This window comes from Mus pahari, chromosome 2, assembly GCF_900095145.1.
Source record: "Mus pahari chromosome 2, PAHARI_EIJ_v1.1, whole genome shotgun sequence".
Lineage (NCBI taxonomy): Eukaryota > Metazoa > Chordata > Mammalia > Rodentia > Muridae > Mus > Mus pahari.
In genome coordinates, this window is record NC_034591.1 from 149,261,470 (window position 1) to 149,278,444 (window position 16,975).

A 16,975-nucleotide genomic window follows, 5' to 3' on the forward strand; every position below is an offset into this window, starting at 1 on the left:
GGGGCAGGGGCAGGGGCAGGGGCAGGGGCAGACGGATTTCTGAGTTGGAAGCCAGCCTGGTCTACAGAGCAAATTCCGGGACAGTCAGTGCTACACAGAGAAAGCCTGTCTCAGAGTCGGGTGGAAGGGGAGAAAGAGCTAACAACAACTGATATACTCAAGAGAGTGCTCAGAGTTAAGAGTGTTTTCTGTGAGACGCCCACCCACTGCCATCCAGCAAGGTGAGTGCCACTATGATGAGTAAGTATGTAGTGGAGAGATGGGAGAGAAAGAGAAGCAGCCTGATGTGAGTAGCCTGTGCTGCCACCTGAGGTCATGGTGATATTCTGGCCTATGCTGCCACAGAGGGCCATGTTTGGGTCCATACTCCTGCAGCAGTGGGGGTCTGTGTCAATGCCCAAGGCACTTGTTACCACCAAAGGCTGTGGTATGAACTGTTGCCTGGGGCTATATTGATGTCTGAGGGCAGTGTAGATCTGAGCCCACCCCTTCAAGGGCTATAGCACTCAGGAGCGCTGGCCCCACCCATCTCCTAGGCATTGTGGAAGAGCTGGCCCTCAGGCTATGAGAGCAGGAGAGCTGGCCTCTCCCCTCACCACCTGCAGCACTTGGGCAGGGCTAGAGAGCTGGCCCTGGTGACATGGGAGAGGGAGAAGCGTCCTGTCTTTTGTGGGCTGCTGAAGTCAGCCTGGCCCCTCCTGTCACCTGGGAAAGTGGAAAAGCTGGCCCTGATGGTGTGGGCACAGGAGAGCTGGCAGGCCCAGATCCAGGGCTTTAAGTTGGTCCACCCAACATCTACATCATCTGTGAATTGTTTGAGCATGTGCAAGGGCCAGTCCTGCAGAACCAAAGCTGCAGGAGATCTCCATGACATAGAACAACAACGGGTATCCCTCTGGGGCTACAGGATGGGTAGTGTAGCAGAAGGCAGAGGCCTCGAACCGGACCACTGCAATGAACATTTGCAAGTAAAGATATGTGGACAGAAGGGTCTACTGTGGGACACAGCATGATTCACCAGCGACTTCTGTGTGGAGATTTGGTTGTTTTTTTTCTAGAGAGGGTAAGGACATTACCAGGGTGAAGAGCAGATATAGAGAGACAGAGAGATGAGTGGGACTGGGGTACACGGTGTGAAATTCACGTGTGCATGTACATACATACATGGATACACACACGCACACACACACACACACACACACACACACACACACAAACAGTAGAAGAAATTTTTTTAAAAAGATGTTTGCTGTTCTTCCAGATGACCTGAGTTTGAGTCTTAGAGCTCACATGGGGGGGGGGGGGTTGTCCACTGTCATCTGTCATGCTGGCTCTGGGTAATAGGAAAAAATACCCTCTTCTGGATTCTGGGTCACCTGGACTTAACACATGCACAGATACATTCATGTACACACAATTAAAAATAAAACTTAAAGAAATTAACATTCAAAAATAAAGGCCTTTGCATAGAAACAATATCTGCTTAGACTTTCTAATGGCTGGAAGGATCACACTTAGATAGTAACAAAGAGAAAATACATGTGAGGAGAAAGTACATCAAAATTCTGAAACACTACGGAAGGACAATCCTCCTTCCCCCAAAATAAATCTTAAACAGATGAAAATGGCACGTGTTCCCAAAACGGAAGATTTCACATCACTAGATGTTATAGTTCCTAAACTAATCTAGCATATCATTATCATACGTATAAACAGAAGTTTCTTAATTCAATCAGATAATTTGCAAGTTGGAATGAAAAAATAAAGACAGAAGTAATGCAGGAGAGCCAGGCTGAGTGTCCTGCACACAGGAGGCTAAGAAGGGTCATGGGTTTGAAGCCAGTTTAAGCTACATGGGCATTCTGATGAAAAAATAATAATGAAAACAGTTCTATTTTCATGAAATTAACTAACTATAGTTTACTATTTCATAAGTAGGTCAAAAGAATAGACTAGAAAATCAAAAAATACATTCAAATTTGAATTTTGTACAAGATAGAAGGGGAATTTAAAAATCAGTGAGAAAAGGCTGAATTCCTTAGTAGATGCCATTAAACTCCATTTTTACCATGGGAAAAACCTGGCTTGATACTGTGACAATAAAATAAAAATATAAATTAGAGCCAGTAAAAATCATTCCATAGGTAAAGGCACTTGCCACCAATCCCTATAACCTAGGTTTGACCCCAGGACCCAAAAGATAGGAAAGAACTGACTCCTGAAATTTGTCTTCTGACCTACACACGTGCATGTACACACATGCACATACACTCACATACTCACATGCATACACACAAGATAAATAACATGTAGTAAAAATTTTAAAAGAAAACATTTTGGTCAAAGAGTTAAATATGTAAGCATAATCCATAGAAACACTAGAGGAAAAGATGGGGGAAGTTGTGCTAACGATCCATAAAGGAGACACCCTATTCTCGTCTGTCAGGCTGTGGCACGTGGTCTCTTTTGTGTTACCCGTTATACTGATCTCTCTACTTAATGAAATTCTCTTCAGGGTAGCAAGAAGTCTAATCCCAGAAGATGGGTTATGGTGGCAATCTGTGTCATTTTCCCAGCATCCTTTGCAGCCAGACTGTCTATGTACCTTGGTTTTCAATCACTAAAACATCAGTGAGTGTCTGTTGGATCTTTCCCCTCCCTTTTCTTTCCCCATAAAAATGAGCACACACACACACACGCACGCACGCACGCACGCACGCACGCATGCATGCACACACATCACCTCTCACACCCCTTGAAAGGCTAGAAATCATCCCAGGATGAGAAGGAAAAGTCAAAGAATTGAATTAAGCTCTGAATCAGCTCTGAAATGTCAGAACAAGGGAACCAGAGCTCGTGCCTCCCATCCCTGTCTTCCCAATATGACATGGAAAGCAGATCCTGCTAACCCTGAGCTGCAGTGTTTAAACTTCGGGTTTCTCACAGTTGGGTGACATTTGCAATTATACCTGACATTCAGAATATCATGAACTTAGAAAACTTAAAGAAAGAGAAGAAAAATTGAACAGCACCAAATTTAAATCACGTTTATTTTAATTAGAAGAAAGAAAGAGGAATGAACGAAGGAAGGGAGGAAGGAAGAAAAAAGAAAGACTAAGATGTTTTTATTTCATGTAAAAGCTAAGGTTTATTACCTTCACTCCAGGAATAAATAGATAGATAGATGATAGATAGATAGATAGATAGATAGATAGATAGATAGATAGATAGATAAGCAAGCGAGGCACAGTAGGAAAATTGTCAAAGAACAGAAAGTATTTATCAAAGAAGTAGCAGCAAGGACTTGATCATGGCCTCTGGCATCATAAACCCACCCTCAATCACCAAGTCATGCACTTCTCCAGCCCCTGAGCGCTCGATCTCACTCATTACAAAGGAATAGGTAAAACGTCAGTGATAAACAATCAGTATCAATTTGTTTGAGTTTTAGAACAATGTTTGACATCAGGAGGAAAACCTAAAATAACTTCCATGGAGAGCAACTTGCCAATGTCACCGAAATTACAAATGCCGCGTGCGAGCAGCCATAGCACGCTTATAAAATTAAAGAACTGAAAAATCAGATGAACGTCCATGAATGAAGAGCTAGGGTTTTTCCTGTAATAAAATCCTCTACGGTTATCAAAAGAATAAATATATTGCAAGTGCACAGCTGTAGGACGATCTTTAAGATACATGTTCTCATTTTTAGAACAGCGTGCCAACATATTGAATGTCGTGGCTCTTCGACCTGTAAGGTACCCTCCAACGGAGACCATGGGGCTGTCTGCTGAGGAACACTGTCCTCTGTTTTCTATGAACAACTTACTCTGGGTAAGGATACATTGTTAAATGAACAAAAACTAAAACACAGCAATCTGCTCCTTGGTTATGAAACCAAGTGTATCAAATATGTATCATTAAATATGTGATTGTGTGTTCACCAGTTATCCTTGATAGAATTCACAAGGAGTAACAGTGCTTGTCTCTGCGAATGGGGGGGCTCCAGCTACCTATAACTACATAAAGGACCACTCCAAATTGGGGCTGGGACTGTGGCTGCATGGCTAATGGCTCTTGCTGTTCCTGCCGAAGAAGATTGGAGTTCCTTTCTCATTATCCACATCAAGTGAAACATGGCTGTCAGTTCTCCATCTCCAGTGGAGCAAACGCCCTCTCCTGGTTGCCACAGACACATGCATGCATGTGCACACGACCACTCGCAGACACTCACATTTTTTTAATCTAAAAAAGAACAAAACAAAACAAAACAAAACAAAACAAAACAAAACAAAACAAAAGCTTAGTGGTGTGATAGCCACATCCATTCCTTATGCACACAGGTTCTGTAGGTCAGGGTTTTGAAGACGCAACAGTCAAGGCTTCTTCCTGGACATTGGTGTCTGGAGCCCCAGCAGGGAGGAGGTGAGGGGCGGTGTGTGACTCAGCTGTCTGGAGCCTGGAAAATTGGAAAGGTTTCTTCATTCTAGTGTCTGCCCCTGGGCCTTGATGATTCAGCTGGCATTTGGTGTGCGTTGGAGTGACCCCTGGGCTTCTCAGAGAATGGTGGCTTCAGATTATCAGACCATTTATGTGGCAACTCGGAGCCCCAAGAAGGCAGTGCTCCAACAAGGCAAGGCCTTCTGTGTGTAGCCGCAGAAATCACACTCCGCTTCTGCTCTTCCAGTCTAGTAGTCCCAAGCCTGCCTAGACTCAGAGCAGGCAAACAGAACTATGTGCCATCTATTTAATGCCAGGGCTCAACTCCAGGGAGTAGAATTTTCCTCTTTTTATTTATCTTTACTTCCTAATGTACCCAAATAAGTCAAGTGCTCCCTAATACAAATAAGTGTTTTTGACAAATCGTGGGTATCTCTTAGGATTCTCTTCTGTACGTTACAGTAAAACCATGTTTCTCGTACGTCCTTGTAAATTTGCAGCAGTTTGAATTCACAAATACATCTGTATATTTCTCATGTTCTCTCCCCATCTGTAATAACACATATGCAAGGAGCACGGTGAATCTACATGTCTGCACAAATGAAGGTACACCCCTACACATTTAAAGCTATTCACATCAAAGTCGGGTTCTGCAGACACAGAGAAATGTTGCTTTGGTATGCTGTCTGGATGTCTTCCAGCTGTGTGGCATAGCACTATGGGGCCAACATCTGGGCCATTGTCCTCTGTTTAAAAGCAAGCCCAAGACAGACAGCAGCTGGCCTGCCTTTGTCCTAATGTCTGGCTGCCATACCTTTAGTGGAAGTTTTTATTCTCTCTCACTCTCTCTCTCCCTCTCCCTCTTCCTCTCCTTCTCTGCTTCCTCCTCCCCCTTCTTTTCTTACCTCCTCTTCCTCCTCTTCTTCCTCCTCCTCCTCCCCAGACAATCAACAATGGATATCTTCCTTCTGCCACTTTCTGCTTTTATCTTTTGAAGACAAGGTCTCTCACTGAACACAGAGCACACCATATTGGTTATAACGGCCAGTCAGGGAGCCCTTGGGATCTACCTGTCTCTCTGCGGTTGCAGACACACTGCCACATTTTATTCATATATAATTGCTGAGATCCAAATTCAGGTCTTCCTGCTTGTGCAGCAGGCACAGCACACTGAGCTATTTCCCCAGAGCCCACTCCTTCAATCTCTTCCATTCCTTGCTCTCTTCCCAATTTTTCTCCCATATCACATTCACCTTGATTTAAAAAGGGGGTGGTGTGAACAAAAGCAGCGTGGGGGATGGGCAAAGCTGGGGAGGGCATATAGAGAACCAGACTAGCAAAACAAGTTGACATTGCTCTTCTGCCTCTTCCTAGACACCGTCTTTCTATTGTGTAAAAACCTGCATACGGTGAAACTGGCCATCTCAGACACTTCACTGCTGACCCTGTGACTTCAAGGTCATTCCCATTGGTGTAGAACCACTGACACCATCCATGTATAGAGCACTCCTGATTTTCTCAAATCAAAACTGTGCTCATTGAACATCAATCTTCCTCCATCCCAACCTGGTCTTTCTGGCCCATGAACAATACGGTTCATGATTCAAGTTTCAGATCTCAAGAGTTGGTAGGGTTGGGTAATTCGTACAATGGAATCACCTGGTGTCTGTCCTTTTGTGAATAGGCTTTCACATTGTTCGATAGCTTCAAGGCCATGTGCCAAGATTCCCATCCGCAGGAAGGACAAATATCCAATTTTATATCCAGGACACATTGTCTTTATGCGCTTTTCCATTAGTGGACTCTTAGATCTCAGCTACTAGATTTCTCCTAAGTGGAGTAGTCCTTTCCCTCTCTTCATCTCAGAAACAGGATGCAGCCCCTCCTGCAACTCCTTTTTTCCAGACCACAGCCTCTGCTTGAGCTCCCCAGAAATGAGGGGCTCACCTTCCCCACCACACACACAGGATGAGAGCCAGTGTTTGCGTGCTCCTCCACTGCTGGAGACCTTAGGTCGCCAAACAAGACTCCAGAGGGCCTGACCTAATGCCACCTATGTACTTCACACACAAGTTCACGTGCCTTAAATTCTTGATTCTTCCTGTCCATCCATCCTCAAGTTACCACAGGCCATAACCCTTCCCTGAACCAGACAAAAGACTTAGAGGTTGATCTTCAGCAAAATAGGAGCTTCTAGCCTCAGCTCTGAGAACAAGGCATGGTGAGGGGTAAGAACAGGATTTAGAATTGAAAATGGGGCAACTCATAGAAAATCTGTACACATTACAGGAGAACGCTCCTTTCCCTCGCTGCACACATCACCGTGTTCAACTTTTTACATGGGTGCTAGGAACTGAATTCAGGTCCTCGTGCGTGCATAACAGCGTTTTAGGAACTGAGACATCTCCCCAGTGTCCCAGCTCATTTCCTCATCTATGCTTGCCACTATCGCAGCCACCAACCCCAAACCTGCCAATGCCAACTCTTCCTGTATATGCACAGCCTCCTGTCGTCTCTTCCATCCCTACCTGCTCCTCCAATCCATTCTCCTTGATGAAAAGAAGGGCAATCTTCTTAACCCCCTCTAATTCTTTTCATTCTCCTCAGACTGAAACAGACTACCACATCTGACCCCATCCATCCTCACCAGATCTAACCCCTGCTCTCCCTCCTTGTCCTACGTTGGTTTCTATGGCTGTGACAAACACCATGACCAAAAGCAGCTGGGGGAGGAAAGCGCTTATTTCATATGCATTTGCTAACCACAGTCAATCACTGAGGGAAGTCAGAGCAGAAACTCAATCTGGAGAAGAAGCAGGAACCATGGAGGAATGCTGCGTAAGGACTTGATCCCCGTGTTTTGCTCAACTGGAATTTTCACACCACCCTGGATAGCACTGCCCTTAGCAGGTTGGCTCCTCCTACAACATTACTCAAATGATTGTCCACAGGCCAGTCTGATGGAGGCATTTTCTCAATTGAGGTTCCCTCAGTCCAGATATGTTTAAGTTTGCGTTGTATTCCCAAAAAAACTAACCAACATGCTCCTCCTCCAGACCTGGCCCTCCCCCCACCGATTCCTCCGCCAGCTCTTGCTTGTTTTTCTCTCTTCCTTCTTCATGAAGCCCCAGCCTCATTACATTTATTCTTTTCTGTTCAAAAATAAAAATAAAAAGACAAACTCTCCTTTGCTTTAGACACTCCCTGTGATTATCCATACACATGGAAAAGGTTTTATCCTGCTTTCAATCCAACTGGCCTCTCCCCGCCTACAGGTCTCAGCTTAGATACCATCTCCCCATGAATACCTTCTCAAGCCAACCCAGCAGAACCAAGCCCCTCTTGTCCTTTAAATCTTGGTTCCTTTATAAGGCTGGCCATTGTATACATTGCTTGATCTCATCATTGCTTTTATTTTGCCACAAAGATAAGAAACTCACATCACGGTTGCTCAAATCTGGCTCCGTACCTGTTTGAGTGAATTCCATCCTAAAGGGAAGATGAAAATATTGTCTGCATCTTTCTGGGCAGTTTTCCAGCTTGTTCTCTGGAGTAAGCACAACAGAGTTGGTTGAGGATTAGAGATGTATGGCAACAGTGGCTCCCTAATGTGGGACACGGCAGCACTGTGGTCTGCTAAGACCTCTCCCTGATGGGCAAGTACAACAGCTCTATCTACTTATATTGCAGGGAGGAGAGAATAGGAACACACACACACACACACACACACACACACACTGATCCTGGGGGGAAGGTATTGCTTAAAACTTATGGCCCCAAATGTTCCTCATATAATAAGCGAAGTCCTATCTTGATGGGCTTTGCCAAGTGGAATTCAAGTGACATTCATTTGAATCAAATTATTTTATGTGTACTTACCTAATTTTAAATTATGTTTATATGTATGTGGTGGGGACATAGGCAAGAAGAATTGGGCATTAGCTGTCCTAGAGCTAGAGTTACAGGGTTCTGGGGACTGAACTCAAGTCCTCTGCTACAGCAGTAAGTGCTCTTAACCTCCAAGCCATCTCACTTGAATCAAGTTATTAGTACTGTGGTTGTTGTTTTGTAGTTATGGCAACCAGGGAAGCCATAGTGATACAAGGGGCAAGAAGTCAGATGGTAAGGAGTAGCTGCTGGCATCTTCCCTGTCTCAGTTTGAGTTTTACTGCTGTGAGCCGACACTGTGACCAAGGCAACTCTTATAAGGACAACATTTAATTGGGGCTAGCTTGCAGGTTCAGAGGTTCAGTCCATTATCATCAAGGCAGGAGCATGGTAGTATCCAGGAAGGCATGGTGCAGGCAGAGCTGTGAGTTCTACACCTTCATCTGAAGATTGCTAGCAGAATACTGACTTCCAGGCAGCTAGGATGAGGGTCTTAAAGCCCACAACCACAGTGACACACCTACTCCAACAGGGCCACACTTTCTAACAGTGCCACTCTCAGGGCCCAGCCTATACAAACCATCACACTCACTGTATCCCTCATACACTGTAGTCATACCTGCTCTACAGTCCTCAGCACGAGTGTCTGTCATCAGTTAGATGAATTTGGTGATGAAGCAAGTCATCTACAGTCTCACCTTAAAGTCTCTGTCACCGTCATTTCCCATCCTGCCCAGTGTTCGGATACCTTATTGCCAGCACTATTGGATTCATCTTTGAGAAGAGTGGTTCTCCCTAAAGAGATGCCGAGGTCTGAAACTTCACTCTCAGGGCAGAGTAGGAGCTTAGATCCTGTTTGAGAAGCAGTGACCAATGATCCCTCTGAGATTCAATATGTAGATGACCTGCCTCTTGCCAAAGGATGTGTGGCCCAAGATGAGGGACAGTGGTCAGCTGTGAAACTCTAATTAACCTGGTCTCACCTACTAGACTGTTAAATCTGTACATTAGCATCTTTGAAGAATAAAGCCCAGAAGAAAGAGAAAACACTATGTTGTATATGAATAAAAGCCAAGAAGGGTGAAGGGTAATCTCAGTTGTCATCCATTTGTTCATTAAGCAGATTTCACTTATCACCTATCATGTAAAAACTTACAGTGCTTCAAGTGAGGGGCAGGGCGATGGATTTGTACAATAAGCCCTGGATTCAAAGAGGAATGAAAACAGCTTCTAAGATAAGTACAGCACAGCTGGTGACTACTGTTGTGGGGGACAGAGATGCAAAAATCTTGTAGGAACCTAGAGGGGTGGCTTGTTCTATGGGGGCAGCTGAAAATGGCGTTGTGAAGGAGCTGATATTAGAACTAAATTTTGGAGTATAAGTAGTAGTTTTCTGGTAAAGAAGGGTAAGGCAATTAATTCTAAGAAGACAGAATGACCATCGGAAAGGCTTAAGGGCACATTTGGAGAGAATAGAACCGGAAGCTTAGTTACTCTTAGTACTCTGAGGAGACACCAAGACTAAAGTAGCTTATGAGGAAAAACATTTGGCTGGGGGGCTTGCTTCTAGATTCAGAGGACTAGTTTGTGATCATTATGTTGAGAAGCAGATAAACATAGTACTGGGTTAGTGGCTAAGAGTTCTACGACCTGATCCTCAGGCAGGGAGAGAGAGAAAAGAGGAGAGGAGGGGAGGGGAGGGGAAGGGAGGAGGAAGGGGAGGGGAGGGGAGGGGAGAGGAAGGGTGGAAAGGAGAAGGGAGGGGAGGGGAGAGGAAGGGTGGAAAAGGGAGGGGAGGGGGAGGGAAGAGGGGAGGGAGGAGAGGGGAGGGGAGGGGAGGACAGAGACTGGGCCTGGCTTAGGCTTTTGAAACCTTAAAGCCCATCCTCAATGACACTCATCCTCCAACAAGGCTGCACTCAGTCCCTACTCCAACAAGCTCACACAGCTAGTCCTTCTCCAATAGTTTGCTCCCTGCTGACAGCATTCAAATACGTGAGCCTATGGCAGGAACTCTCGCTCAAAGCTCCACAACCTCACAGAGATGAGAAACTGGACTCAAGGCAGACCAGGGAAATGATGGCCACGCGTATTGTACTTCGTGCTATAACATCAGACTTCTTCCTAGTGCAGTGCCAGGCCTGGATGACTTTGGCCAACTGGGCTTCAAAGTCAGGTTGCTTCTATTAGGAAGAATTCCCTGGTGTAATTTTAGAATACTAAAAAACAATTAGGTCAGGCAAGCCAGTGAGGAGGCACAGTCCTCTAGACAAGAAACCAAGTCTGCCTCATAACAGGACATCTGTTCAATACTATTAAGTCAGAGGAACTCAGACTAAATCCACAAGTGCCATTTCTCCCTATTATGGTGGGAAATTTTACCCTTGAGAACACTGTTACTTGATGAGGGTGTGGGGAATTAGACCTGTATTAGTGGCTGGAGTATGGAATGGTACACGCATGCAGAGAACATGACTATGTCCAATAGCATACATACCTTTCTTTCATGCTTTGACTAACAAGTACATGTTCAGGAATTTACCATGAAGATATGCGTCTACAATGCAAAGCAAGATGCTTGTGCAGGGTAGTCATTCAGCTGCAAACCTTTTGTTCTAACACCGGAAACTCTTTACATACTTATTCAAAGGGGTCTGTCTGAGAATACATACAGAGTATTACGCAGCTGTGGAAAGGGTTTGAACGCTCTCTATAAATTTATGCTATGTAATTTCTAGGGTGGGTTGCTACATGGAAAGAGCAATCTCAAAGGAGTCAGGAGAGTGTGTCGGTTTTCACTTAAGTATGGTATGGAAATGTGATATGAACATTCATGTTTGCTTCTTTCTGCAAACGCGATGTAGAAAGTATAAATCAAAAATAATAAAAATTATTACCAAGAAAGGGTGAATAACAACCAGAAGAGATGATAAAAATCAACAGACAGAGTATTTTTTTCAATTAATGCCTAAAGTTCACCTTACTTAGGAATGAGACAAGAGTGTCCCTCTTTCTTCTGCCTCCAACACCATACTAGAAGTCTCTCTTTTTTTTCTTTTAGTGTGTTTTGAGACAGGGTTTCTCAGCATAGTCCTGGCTGTCCTGGAGCTTGCTACATAGACCAAGCTGGCCTCAAACTCACCACAATTTGCCTACCTCTGCCTTGAAAGTGCTGGGATTAAAGGCGTGTGCCACTATACCTGGCTCACAGTGAGAGTCTTAATTGGTGAGATAAAGTCCTGGCTGACCCACTGGGGCTTTTGGGAAGGAGAAAGATTTGTTACTAAATGATTCCTTGCCGTTTCCCTGTGAGAATCAATGGCTCGAGAAGTGCTCCTTGGTGATAAAGAATGGCTTAGCAGAGGCACAGGATGTAGAGTTGGATGGAACGGCCCACATGGTCAGGTCCCTAGCATATGCTCACAGCTCCAAAGGCCCGGACAGACCAACGTCCTCTAGCTTTCCCGTGTGCCCAGCTCAGGCCTGGGTGGAGAGGCCCAGCACTGCGTTAGCTGGGGCCACTTAACTGGAGCTTTGACCTTTTCCTGCTATTAAAATTTGGTTCAAAGAAGAAAAAAAAAGGAAATAATGAAACTCTTTGTTCCCAGGTATATTTTACTCCAATCAAGATGACACCTGAGATTAGCCACCACAGGCCTTTGTAGCTCCCAGAAAGCTTGAAAAGTCAAGGATTATGTATCCTGGGCCTGAGAGAATGGGAGAGTCAAGTCAGTGTTACACTTACAGCTTGAAACCCAGGAATCTAACCTGTGCTCGGGCAGTAGAACATTCTCAGGGAAAGAGAACCACAGTGACATGAAGAAGAACTAGAAACTGAGGAAGCCATGGGATGCTAAAAATAGACAAGAATGCTAGATCCCAAAGTCTATGAGGGAGCTACAGGAGACAGTGGGTAGGGAGGAGGTGGAGCTAGGCCGCCAGAACCTCAACTCAGGACTGCATTGTGGAGCAGCCTTGGCAAGTGCAAATCTGAGCCTCCTACCTGAGCCCTTGGCTATGGCATAGTAATGTATTCATTTATGCAAATGGTAAGTCACCATGTCTGGGAAGTTCAGGCTGCTATGGTTTAGCAACAGAAAGCTTTTTCACAGGTCTGGAGAGTGGAAGTCTGAAATTACAGATGCTGCTGTGTCTGGGTCCTATGAAGGGATTTCTGTGGCTTGCAGGAAACCATCTTCTCATTGTTTCCTGCCAAGGTATCGAAAGAGAGAAAGTGCTCTGGCCTCTCTTAGAGGGGCACAGATCACATTATGAGAGCTCTGTCTTGTGACTTCATCATCCATAGCTACCTAGCGAAGGCCCCATCTCTAAGCTCCATTAAATAGTACTTAGAGCTTTAATATATGAGTCAGGAAGAGAGTCTCTGGCCATACCAACAAGAATGCGCCCAGTTTCATCTGACTTCTGGGGCACTATTCCATTCACGGTACTTCATTAGTTGTGAGTGTGTTGGGGGGGGGGTTCTCTATTCCCATGTGTTGTATATTCCCATGGAAAGAATGAGGTAAAAAATAAATATACAAAATGTTGAGGGGAAGAGTTGCTATGAAAACAGACTGGAGTATTAGGGTGAGGGAAAGACTGGACATTATAGCGTGTGGAATAGCTACTATGACAATAATAGAAGCAAATTGTCTACTTAGGGCTGGTGAAAGTGGCCTGGGGGTGGGCCCAAGTTTTACTATGAAAGGAATGAAGAGAGAAGGAAGGAGGTGACAGTATGTGGACAAGAGGGTCATCATGAAGGGATAGTGTAAACACTTGGGATTTTGTTCTGAGTGAAGCAGATGACGAAAGCAGTGGTGTGAGGGCAGCGGCTGAGGCAGCAACAACTGTGACAAAGATGGCAAGGGCATGACAACAAGGACGGCAGCCTGGCAGTAGGCCAATGGAGAACATACAGAAGCAGAGAATGCTGCCTGAGTGTAAGCCACAGTTTTACCTGAGGAGGAAGGGTAGGTAGCAGGGAGGACCAGAGGTGAAGGAAGAGAACCTGAGCTGGCTGGGCACAGAGGTAAGGGCTGGGCAGCCACATGGGATGAGATGGGTGGGGTCAAGAGGCAACCAAGATTAATGAAGGACAAACAGGAACACCAACAGAAAAGAAGACAGAGGTGACAGTCGTGGTCTTGGGGACCCTGGTTAGAGAGAAGAAGGGAACAGAAAAGAGATGTTTTGAGGAAGTAGAGTTAGAAGCCTGGGGTCTACAGAAAAGGAAGGAGTGGGTCTCCCTCTGGAGATCCACACGGCCCAAGGCCTGGAGCAACATAAACATGCTCGGGATCAAGTTTTCAAAGGCTTCAAGATTGTAGGGGAACACAGAGCAGTGGGACCCCTCTTAGAGTGTACAGAGAGTCAGCTGTTGAGAGGAGGGTTGTGGGGGACCTTCCTACTAAAAGCAGCCAGTTGTAAATCTTAGGAGAAAAAAAACTGAAGAAAGAAGGCTAGAAATCTACTCAGCCCAGAAAAAGTCCTGTGCTCACATGGTCCAGTCAGCACAGAACCTCTGCAGTGAGCAGGGGTGGAGGCTTGCTCAGCACTGGGTAGGGAACTGTGAAGGGACCAGGAAGGACAGCGGGGGCCTTTGTAGTTTTCTCCCAGGCATTGTCCTTGTGATGATTTACAGAGCTCAGGGCACAGAAACCTCAATGATTGGGAAGGAGACTTAGCCACAGGTACAATCAAGACTGACTCTCTGTGTCCTCATTGACAAGTCTGTTGCTCCTTTGGCCAAAAGCCCAATGTGGCCGTTAGCCCAGAAAGCCTCTGCCAGGTGACCCAGAGTTCCTGCAAGGTGCACACAGCTGCAGATGTGGGTCTCATTGCAGGCACACCAAGTCCCTTCAACTCCAGATTTCCAGACTCCAGATTTAGAGTTAGACTTGGAGGAAGGGGACAAGTTAAGGGTCAGGGGGCAGAGGCTGGCTTTCCTCACCTACTTCCCCGGCCTAGTCCTAGTGGGAAACAAGACACAAAGACTTCTCACCACCACCCATCCTCCTACCAGCTCTGGAAGGCCTGCTTGTCCCTGATCCAAAGCAGGAGCTTATTCAGATATGGCTGAATAGTAATAGGGCATTTGTCTAACAGCAACTGTGCTGACTGTGCTGATGAATAATTGAGGTTATTATTATTATTATTATTATTATTATTATTATTATTATTATTATTATTACAGTTGAAGCAATAAGCACTCTACCCACCTGGATGGACATTGAATTGTGCCAAAAAAAATTTTAAAAGTTACTAAACAGTAGTTTCCAGTTTTTGAAAAAAAATTATTTTAGTCAAATGTCTGGAAAAACAATTGGAAAAACGTAAGTGAAGTCTTAGGAGGAAAAAATAACTGAAGAAAGAAGGCTAGAAATCCACTCAGCCTAGAAAGCACTCTCCTTTTCAGGAGAAGATAAGGTAAACCAACTTGGGCCAGCCTTGGCTTTACAAGGGCTCCAAACAGGAAGTGAAAGCCAAGAAGCAAAGGAATAAGTAATAACCGGCTCTACAGATATCCGAGGTACAATATAGTCCACAGACTACCCGCCTGGCGTGTATAAAGTCCTAGCTTTGATTCTCAGCAAAAGAAAAGAATGGGGACAGGACATCCATTGGTAGAGTGCCTGTCCTGGGTAGGATCCATGTTATCTCATAAACAGTGCTGGCTCATGTCTATAATCCCAGAGTTTGGAAGGTGGAGGATGAGGAGCAGGAATTCAAGGTCATCCTGAGTCTACATTGGGGGGGGGGGGGTTGAGACCAGCCTGGCATACAAGGAGCCTTGTCTCAAAATCAAACTGCTTGGCCTAGTATGACACAACTTTAATCTCCACAGTTGAGAAACAGAGGCAGGTAGATTTCAGAGTTGAAGACCAGCATGGTATATGTCGCCAGTTTCAGACCAGTAGGAGCCACACAGTGAGACCCTGTCTAAAAACAAACACAAAACAAGATAAGAAAAAGAACAGATGTCCAGATGTCATAGATGAAGGAGGAGGAGGAGGAGGAGGAGGGGGGGGAGAGGAGGAGGAGGAGGCTTTGACAACAACAGAAAGCCAGTTGGGAAATAATAGGCAAGGTGCTGAGCACAGGAGTCAGGGTTCTCTATCTCAATGGCTCCACTACTTTCTGACCATAACCTGGTAAGCCCTTCTTTCATTTCCTTTGCTGCCTCTGTAAATGGAGACGATGCTTCTTTTTCATTGTGCTGTGTGGAGGACTAAAGGCAAGCGTTAAAGACACAGGACAATGGCAAGTACTTGTAACACCAGCATTAGAATTAAAGAGACAATCCAAATCCTACAAGTAAATCATGGCATAGAAAAATGAAAGAAAGGGAAAACTGTGGATTGTGGGTCAACCCGTATAAAATGAGCAACACGAAGTCAACCATCCGACTGAGCACGGGGTTCCCAGTGGAGGAGTTAGAGAAAAGACTGAAGAAGTTGAAAGGGTTTGCAACTTCATAGGAAGAACAACAATATCAACCATCCAGACACCCCCCCCCAGATCCCCCAGGGACTAAACCACCAACCAAAGAGTACACATGGAGGGACCCATGCCTCCAGCTGCATATGTAGCAGAGGATGGCCTAGCTGGGCATCAGTGGGAGGGGAATCTGGGAAGGGGATTTACATTTGAAATGTAAATAAAGAAAATATCCAATAAAAGAAAAGAAAAAGACCTTAAGTTATTAAATACCTATTATATTTCTCTGGTTTGTCAACAGGAAAGAAATTGAAAAGGGAACACTAGATGGTATTTATTTTAGCGCCCTTGAGATTCACATGTCGATAGTAAATATTTGCAACAATCATGGATATCTCTGGTTTGAGTACATGTCACATGTTCTAGAACCTGGAGAGTACCCAAGAGATAACTATCAAGCCAGCCCTGACCCCTCCCTCCCTCCTGCTCTTTCAGTATGAAGAAAGCAGCCCCTGAGACCCTGCTTTTTAATTTTTCGCTGGAGTTGGACAGGGACAGGGTGGGGGCAGGGCTCATATAACCCAGGTGATCATGAGCGCACTATGTAGCTAAGTGTGATGGTTTGAATGAGAATGGTCCCCATAGGCTCATACATTTAATCACTCTGTCCCCAGCTGGTGAAACAGTTTGAGAAGGATCAGGAGCTGTGGCCTTGTTGAAAGAGGTGGGGTGGGCTTTGAGGTCTCAAACTCCTCCCATTCCCAATCTCTCTCTCTCTCTCTCTCTCTCTCTCTCTCTCTCTCTCTCTCTCTCTGCCTGCTACTTGTGGATGAGGTGCGAGTTCCAGGCTTCTGCTCTGGCACCATGCCTGGCTGTCGGCTGCCATGCTCTCTTCCATGATGGTCTCTGGAGTTCGAAATTAAACACTTTGTAAGTTGCCTTGGTCACAGTGCAGACAACCTTGGATTTGTGAGCCTTGTGTGCCCAACCATGTCAGGAGACAATGAGCAAGCCTACCCTCCAGGTGCTTCAAGTCTGTGGAGAGAGACAGATTTCACGTGAGCATTTCAGACATCTTTGAACCCACATTACACTGCTGTGGTTTGGGTCCTGACAGAATGGAACTGGGGCTCAGAAGTAGCGAAACAACTAGCTGGAAGTCTCAAGGCTACCCGTGTGTGGAGGAAGGTCTCGGGCGTACTCA